Raw genomic sequence first — 9,972 nt, 5'->3', positions numbered from 1 at the left:
AGTAGTATCTCTACTTGGTGCAAGGAATTTGGCTAGCATGAGGGGGAAAGGCAAGCTCAACATGTTGGATGATCCATGACAATATACTTTAACTAAGATGTGAGAAAACATAACCCATTACGTTGTCTTCCTTGTCCAACTTCAACTCTTTAGCATGTCATAGTTTAATGAGTGATCACAATCATAAAAGATGTCCAAGATAACCTCTCTTTCTTTATTACTTCCTATTAATTGCAATGATGACCAAAACTATGTTTGCCAACTCTCAACAACTTTTATGTATCATACTCTTTATATGTGAAGTCATTACTATCCATAAGATCAATATGATATCTTTATTTCTTTTTATTCTTTATTTTATTACCTCAAGATCATAGCAAGATAGCAAAGCCCGTGACTCAACACTAATCTTTATTATATATAGCTCACGGACTCGATTACATAGAGGGATCATAAAGCAAAACTCAAAACTAAATCATCCTAAAGCTTTATTCTACCAGATCAAGATATTACCAAAAGTATTGAACTAAGAAAAACGGTAAAGATAGGAGTGTGATGGTGATACGATACCGGGGCACCTCCCCCAAGCTTGGCAGTTGCCAAGGGGAGTGCCCATACCCAAGTGATTAGTTCTTTGGAGGTGGTGATGATGGAGTTCTTGATGATGTAGGCTTCTTCCTCAATTTGCGCTTGAGGATGGAATTTTTCTCCCTTAGATTATCGATCTCCTATTCAAGGCTTAGTATCCTTTTGCATAGTTCCTGTTTGTTTTCCTGCAAGATACGGAAAGGGATAAACTCGATCTTTGGTTTCTTTGCTCTATCAGGAAGGCTTGACTTTTTAAACTCCACATGCATGTATCTAGGTTGAGGTAATGGGACTTCATCTTCATCTGAGCTCGTCTCCTGCTTTCCTTTAGGTTCGTAGTCTTCTTCTTCTTCAGTGGTCCAACCATAATGCTCCAGGTCCCCATAGACCTTAGGGTCTGCAAGGTAATCAGCCACATAGCTTTCTCCCTCCGAATCCTGGGACGACATGTTGCTCTAATCTGCGGCAGAAACAACTCAAAACAAGAGCAGAGGATTTTTGTGTGATACGGTGGTCAAAACCTTCGGGAGATTATATAATGAATTTTTACCGACCAAAAGAAGTAACATGCAAGAAAACGGAGTCCGGAGAGCACATGAGGTGCCCATGAGGCAGGGGGCGTGCCTAGGGGGGTAGGGCGCGCCCTCCACCGATGCCTCGTGTCCTTCCCGGACTACTTCTTATTTTCCTATTTTCTTAAATATTCCAAAACGGAGAAAAATTGCTATTAGAACTGTTTTGGAGTCTGTTTACTTACCGTACCACATACATATTCTTTTTCGGAGTCTGAAATGTTCTGGAAAGTGTCTCTTATGTATTCCTCTGGGTTATGATTTCAATAATATTAGTTTCAACATTTATAGGATTACCTGAGATATAATGTTTGATTCTTTGACCGTTAACCACCTTCGAATTTGTGCCTTCGAAGTTGTTGATTTTTATGGCACCGGAACGATAGACCTCCTTGATAACGTAATGGGCCTTCCCATTTGGAGAGAAGTTTTCCTGCAAAAAATCTTAGACGAGAGTTGAATAGCAACACATAATCACCTACGTTAAACTCAGGCTTTTGTATCCTTTTGTCATGCCATCTCTTAACTTTTTCTTTAAATAGCTTGGCATTCTCGTAGGCTTGGGTTCTCCATTCATCAAGTGAGCTAATGTCAAATAATCTCTTCTCACCGGCAAGTTTGAAATCATAATTGAGCTCTTTAATAGCCCAATATGCATTATGTTCAAGTTTGAGAGGTAAATGACATGCTTTTCCATAAACCATTTTATATGAAGACATACCCATAGGATTCTTATATGCAGTTCTATAAGCCCATAATGCATCATCAAGTTTCTTGGACCAATTCTTTCTAGATCTATTAACAGTCTTTTGCAAGATCAATTTAAGCTTTCTGTTACTCAATTCTACTTGACCATTAGACTAAGGGTGATATGGAGATGCAATTCTATGATTTACATCATACTTAGCAAGCATTCTACGAAAAGCACCATGAATAAAATGTGAACCACCATTAGTCATTAAATATCTTGGGACTCCAAACCTCGGAAAAATAACTTCTTTAAGCATCTTAATAGAGGTGTTATGATCAGCACTACTAGTTGGAATAGCTTCTACCCACTTAGTAACGCAATCAACAGCAACTAAAATATGTGTATATCCATTAGAGGCAGAAAATGGTCCCATATAATTAAGGCCCCAAACATCAAATGGTTCAATAACAAGAGAATAATTCACAGGCATTTCTTGACGTCTACTAATATTACCAATTCTCTGACATTCATCACAAGACAAGACAAACTTACATGCATCTTTGAAGAGAGTAGGCCAATAAAAACCGGATTGCAATACCTTATGTGCAGTTCTATCTCCAGCATGGTGTCCTCCATATGCCTTAGAGTGACACTTGCGTAGGATCTGTTCCTGTTCATGCTCAGGTACACAACGTATAATAACACCATCTACTCCTTCTTTATAAAGGTGTGGGTCATCCCAGAAGTAATGTCTTAAATCATAGAAAAACTTTTTCTTTTGCTGGTATGTGAAACTAGGTGGTATGAATTTAGCAACAATGTAATTAGCATAATCAGGATACCATGGAGTAGTACGAGAAGCATTTATGACCACTAATTGTTCATCAGGAAAGCTATCATTAATAGGTAGTGGTGAGGGAGTCCTGGATTAGGGGGTCCTCGGACAGCCGGACTATATACTTTGCCGGACTGTTGGACTATGAAGATATAAGATTGAAGACTTCGTCCTGTGTCCGGGTGGGACTCTCATTTGCGTGGAAGGCAATCTTGGCAATCTGGATATGAAGATCTCCTTCTCTGTAACCAACTCTATGTAACCCTAGCCCCCTCCGGTGTCTATATAAACCGGAGGGTTTAGTCCATAGGACAACAACAAGAACAATCATAATCATAGGCTAGCTTCTAGGGTTTAGCCTCTACGATCTCGTGGTAGATCAACTCTTGTAATACTCATATCATCAAGATCAATCAAGCAGGAAGTAGGGTATTACCTCCATTGAGAGGGCCCAAACCTGGGCAAACATTGTGTCCCCCGCCTCCTGTTACCATTAGCCTTAGACGCACAGTTCGGGACCCCCTACCCGAGACCCATCGGTTTTGACACCTACATTGGTGCTTTCATTGAGAGTTCCACTGTGCCGTCACAGTAAGGCTTGATGGCTCGCCTCGTTGTCAAGGACAACATCACCTCCGGGGGAGCCCTAGCTGTAGGCCAAACTCTCCGACTAGGCGGCTTCGTCATGACCGCCTGTTCAGCCGCCGCGCCGATGATGACTTCTCATGTCATCAAAAACAGCCTCCACGTCAGCTCGGAATTCACCGAGCAGATGGATCCAATGGAGCTCTCCTCTTTGAACGAGCTCTTGGATCGCACCACCGCCCTGGGAGTCGCTACGGACTATGATCGGATTGGGCTTAAACCCTACCAAAGGGAGATTAACTCTCCGCCGGTCACCCATCAGATAGCGGTGGTGGAGGAGCAATGCAACGATTCTTCCTCTATTTTGAGGACAAACTATGTCCAGATTCCCGAGCTCTCTGAGCCGTATACCCGTCTACGGGAGGACATGGCCCAAGCTCCGAACCGAGAATTGGACAGCGGGCCAGAAAAATTGGGCAACATCCCGGAGCCCGAACTGCCAAGCTCAGAAGCTCCTCTGCCCCTGGGTCCCAGACCGGGTCAGGGTTTGGACTTAAATCTACCCACCCACCCAGATCCAAGTGATCTTTCCCACATTAGACAAGAGCCCCAAGAGACAGTACATCACTTCTGGGCCCGATTCCTCCTTGTAATGAGCAAGGTCAAGGACTATCGCGAGAAAGACGCAATTTCATTCTTTTGCAAAAATTGCACGGACAAGGGAATCCTCAACGGAAAGTACAGAAGTATCGTGCGATGGAAAGCGCCTGGAAAACCCAAACAAAATTCTGGGATCCTCCGGCTCTTAATAAACCCCTCGTCCGAACTAAAAGGGTGCACTCTCGCAAGTCACCCAATCCAACTACAAAGAAACTAAAGCCCACTATAGGGCATGGAACCGTATTGGAGGGATGGCTCAACAGGCCATGCAAAATCCACAACACTCCGGATACCATACCAACACACAGCCTTAGAGCATGTTGGATACTCCGGCAGGTGTCCAAGAGTGGCGAGGATCTCCTCATCAACAATACCGCAGAGCGTCATCCCAAAAAATAACAATACAGTATTGACAATCTTCAAGACTTTCGCCTCAAATAATAGGCGCAAGTGAGCACTTCGCAGCCTCACTGAAGTCTGTCACGTTGCAGCAATAAATCCATGGAACTACACGGCCATAACCTTCAATGCCAGTGATGAACCTCAATTCTGAACAGTTCGAGCACCAGCCGCTTTGGTCCTTAGTCCAATTGTGGACGACTTCCGGCTTACCAAAGTACTCATGGACGATGGCAGCGGATTAAACATCATCTACGAGGAAACTCTTCACAAAGTGGAAATAGGCAAGAGCCGCATTAAGCAAAGTAGCACGACCTTCAGAGGAATCATCCCTAGTAGGGAGGCACGATGTGCGGGGAAAATCACACTAGATGTGGTATTCGGCATGCCGGAAAATTATAGGTCCGAAGAAATCACATTCCAAGTGGCCCCGTTCAGTAGCGGCTACCACGCTCTTTTAGGGCGGGATGCATTCACGAGCTTCCAAGCTATACCTCATTATGGGTACATGAAGCTCAAGATGCACGGGCCCAATGGAATCATCACTCTAGCTAGTGATCCGGACATAGCACTCCACACCGAAAATAAAACCGCCGCACTGGCCCTTGAGGCATTATCCGAAGCCCTGGCGGCCGAAGAACCAACTGCACTGCGCTCCACAGTGGATAGGGACGACATGATACTCGACAAACGACCCAAGTCCACCTCTTTCAAACCAGCGGACGAAATAGTCAAATTCCAGGTCCACCCAACGGACCCTACAAAAACAGCATCCATCAGGGCATAGCTGAACCCCACAATAGACGCTGCACTGCAAGAGTTCTTGCGTGAGAACTGGGACATCTTCGCCTGGCATCCTTCAGACATACCAGGTATCCCACGAAGGCTGGCCGAACATAGCGTAAACATACTGAAGGAATACAAGCCGGTCAAGCAGACTCTTTGGCGCTTTTCAGAACCTAAGCGACAGGCAATGGGAGAAGAGCTAGCCAAGTTACTCAAGGCCGCATTGATCAAATCATCAACGCTACCGCAGGACATGACTCATTGTGCTTCCTCGACGCATACTCCGGATACCATCAAATCAAGATGGTGGATTCCGATCAAGTCGCAATGGCATTCATCACACCGTACGACCCATTCTATTTTAACACCATGCCTTTCGGGCTCAAAAATGTCGGTGGAACCTATCAACGCATGATTCAGACATGCCTAGAAACAAATCGGCAAAACAGTGGAGCCATACGTAGACAACGTGGTCATCAAAACAAGACACGTTGAATCTTTAATAGACGACTTGAGGCTTACATTCGACAATCTCTGAACATATGACATCAAGCTCAATCCGGAAAAATGCATTTTCGGCGTGCCTGCCGGAAAGCTGTTGGGCTTCATCGTTTCCAATAGAGGAATTGAAGCAAATCCGGCTAAAATCCGAGCTCTGTCATAGTTGTCTACCCCAACAGACCTCAAGCAAATCCAGAAACTAACTGGATGTGTGGCTGCCGTAACCGCTTTATCTCCCGACTGGGAGAAAAGGCACTACCTCTTTATCGCCTTCTTCGATGCACCTAACACTTCGAGTGGACGGATGCGGCCACGGCTAGATTGGAAGAAACAAAGGCCCTCTTGGCCAGCAACCCAATCCTGGCCGCACCAATATCGGCGAACCCATGCTGTTATATATAGCTGCAACACACCAGGTTGTAAGTGCAGTGCTCGTCGTCGAACGAGAGACGGACGGACATAAGTTCCCGCTTCAAAAGCCGGTATACTACGTATCCACTGTCCTCACTCCATGCAAGTCACGATACCCACATTATCAAAATATAGCATATGCGGTCTTCATGGCATCCCGGAAACTACGACACTACTTTCAAGAGTGTTCAATCACGGTGGCCTCTGAAGTACCACTCAACGATATAATAAATAACTGCGAAGCCACAGGCCGGATTGCTAAATGGGTTATCGATCTCCTCCCGTTCGACATAATATACAAACCACGGCGAGCCATTAAGTCACAAGTACTGGCTGACTTCGTTGCCGAATGGACAGAAGCCGAACTCCCTAAAGAGTACGACGCGTGCTCCAATTGGATCATGCACTTTGACGGCTCTAAGATGCTGGCTGGTCTAGGGGCAGGCGTTGTCCTGACATCCCCCACCGGAGATACAGTCCAATATGTACTCCAAATATTATACACAGACTCCAACAATGTAGCCGAATATGAGGCTCTGTTGCATGGTCTTCGGATGGCAGTCTCCATGAGAATTCAATGCCTAGAAGTGCGTGGGGATTCGAACCTTGCAATATCTAAAATAAATGGAGACTTTGACGCCAAGGACCCCAAAATGGCGGCTTACCGTAATGTTGTCCTCAAAATGTCAGCTCGGTTCGAGGGGCTCGAATTCCACCATGTGGTTCGAGAAAACAATCAAGCGACGGATATCCTCGCCCACATCGGCGCTAAGCGCGACCCCGTCCCACCTAATATCTTTTTGGAAAGGCTGTTCAAGCCATCCATGGTGTGGGAAGGGGAGACCGACAATGCTAGTCCGGATCCGAACACAACCCCAGATCCCGAGCATTCTGACGTAATCGGAGGCTCCGCCACTGAAAAAACACCTTCGGCCCACGTGATTATGGCTATCATCGCCCCGTGGACAGAACCCTTCTTAGCCTACCTAAATAGGCAAGAACTCCCCGAGGACCAAAATGAGGCACGTTGCATTGTGCGGCGCTCTAAAGCCTACAAGGTCCACGAGGGAGAGCTTTATAAGAAAAGCGCGACCGGAGTGCTCCAAAGGTGCATCTCCGAAGAGGAAGGGCGGCAACTCTTGGCCGAAATTCATGTCGGACTCGGCGGCCACCACGCCGCAGCTCGGGCCCTTGTAAGCAAGGCCTTCCGTACAGGTTTCTACTGGCCGACAGCCCGAGCAGATGCACAGGACCTCGTCCAACATTGCGTCGGTTGCCAGCTTTTTGCAAATCAAAGCCACATGCAAACTACCGCTCTCCAAACAATCCCCATAACTTGGCCCTTTGCGGTCCGGGGGCTCGATATGGTTGGACCCCTTAAAGGAGGAAGCCATAAGAAAAAATACTTGTTGGTCATGGTAGATAAATTCACCAAATGGATAGAGGCCAAACTAGTTAAGACGGCCGAATCCGGACAAGTAATAGACTTCATATCCGGGGTCGTACACCGTTAAGGTGTCCCCCACATCATCATCACTGATAATGGCTCCAACTTCATAGCTGACAAGGTGAAAACTTGGTGCGGTAACATGGGCATTAAGCTCGATTATGCATCCGTCTATCATCCACAAACAAACGGTCAAGTCGAAAGAGCAAATGGTCTTATTATGAGCGGCATCAAACCCAAACTAGTGCGATCCTTGAAGGAATCAGATATGCACTGGGTTGAGGAGCTCGACTCCGTACTATGGGGGCTGCCGACCACACCAAATCGCACCACCGGATACACACCATTTTTTATGGTGTACGACGCAGAGGCTATGCTACCCTGCGATATCATTCATGACTCACCTCAAGTGCGCATGTACGAAGAGAGAGAAGCCGAGCTGGATCGGCAGGACAATTTAGATGCCCTGGAGGAGGAGCGTGACGTCCCAAAGGCCCGTTCCGCATTCTATCAGCAGCAGGCTCGAAGGTATCAAAGCATAGAAGTACGGGCCAAAACTTATAACATTGGTGAACTCGTTCTACTCCTACCAGAGAAGAAAAAGGACAAGCTCAAGCCCAAGTGGGAGGGTCCCTTCATCATTGATAAAGTTCTCATCGGAGGAGCATACTGTCTGTGTGATGCATCAGATAATCGACTCGAGCCGAGCCCATGGAACGCGGCCAGACTCCGAAGATTCTACGCTAGTGCCGAACTCTGTGTTCGTCTCCTTACCTCCGCCTTTCTTTTTTAAGTTATATCCTCTTTCTCTCTTTTTTCTTTCTTTTTATAGCCTTAAAAGCCTCAAGTCTGCTTCGACCGCACACTTCTGTCGCGCTATGCGCGCCCAATATACCTGTGGGCTTCTTATGCAGAAGCTTAATATAATTATATTCTGGGCTTTATGCCCACCACATATGCGTCACTTTTCCATATGTACCTTTTTTTGCCATTATATGCATCGATATGACTTAAGTTTTGGTCAAGCTGGATTGCCTGGCTCTTGTGTTTATGCCCTACGTTCCCGTTAGTTCGGCTAGGGGATAAGGGGAGCACCTCTGCGATTGTTACCGCCAGGTCAGCCAGATGTGTACCTCAGACTGGGTGAAGCCAAACGCTAGCGTTCTTAAGGGAATATTCGGTCGGTGAACAAAAGATGTTTCTTACCTACTTACAATTTAAACCCCCAGATGTTTTATATCTCGCGTCTCTGTTCGCAGCTCGGACATGCACATTAATGCATGCGTACCCAGGGAAAGGAACCCTTAACAGAACTATTCTCCCTGGAAGATGTTTCTTACTATCCATGTAATATAACATAGCTAGCTGGGTACTTGTCTGTTCAAGCACTTATGACCCCTATGCCTGGTTTCCATGCGTACCCCAGTTTTACATAACTAAGCGGGTATTTGGATACACTCCGGACTATCGGGTCCGGAAGCTGAAGCGAAAAGGTCTGCCATGACAAATGATTTACAATCCGGCCAGGGACAAAATATGTCATCTGAAGTACAAAGTCACTTGGGCTGACTAAATTCTTCTTCTATACCATCCAACAGGTTGTCTAGCCTACAATCCTGTTGGGAATACTTTGCGGCTAATCCTACCTGGTCATATACCATACTAACTGGAATCTCTGTCCCATCTGGCCCTACAGGTCCGACCTCGTCCATGTGATTCGGGTCAACCTAGGTGTACCGCGTCTTCACCATGGCCCAGGCTTCCCTTGCACCTTGGCGGCAGGCTGATATCTTCCATAAGCGGAAGCGCCGCCGCGCTCCCTTGAGCATTTCTACAAGCTCCCTCATGCCTCCGGGCAAGGAGGCTGAGGGCCACAAGGCCTGGTCAATACCCTGCATCACCTGTCGAACTTGCTCGTGCAGTTGTGAGAGCTCTTGCAGCAAATCGCCCGCAGATCTAGGCATCTCCTCTTCAGGGCGACCTGTCATCATACCTACAGACATAACTCCGTTAGGCCGCTTCGTCGCCGAACAATATAAAGGTTCATTTGAGCACTTACTAAAAATGCCGCGTCGAAGCCTCTTATTCTCCTTCATGGAGTCAGCAAGCTGGGCCCGAACATCTTTTAGTTCAACGCCCAGGAGGATATGGGCATACTGGAGATCATTTTTCTCTCGAATAACCCGTGTCAGCACGCGCTCGCCAGCCTCTAGCTGTCATTGAGCATGTTTCTCATCCCCCGGTACGATCTCCGGATTACCTCTGGGATTGTCTGCAGAATCTATTATTAGATTCGAATAAATGCCGAATACTAACTGGTACATGTCATTATATTCTTTTCAATCAAGACAAGCATTACCAGATGAGGCCTTCTTGCACTCCTCCATTCCGGCAACTGCGGCCCATAGCTGGGCTTTGCACTCATCCAGCTCTTTAGACAACTGGGTATTCTTCTCCGTAAGAACCTATGCATATAATGATCCTTAAATCAGTTGTG

The sequence above is a fragment of the Triticum aestivum genome, chromosome 3B (assembly GCF_018294505.1).
Source record: "Triticum aestivum cultivar Chinese Spring chromosome 3B, IWGSC CS RefSeq v2.1, whole genome shotgun sequence".
NCBI lineage: Eukaryota > Viridiplantae > Streptophyta > Magnoliopsida > Poales > Poaceae > Triticum > Triticum aestivum.
The sequence above is the reverse complement of the archived record's forward strand: the minus strand, read 5'-3'. Positions refer to the sequence as shown.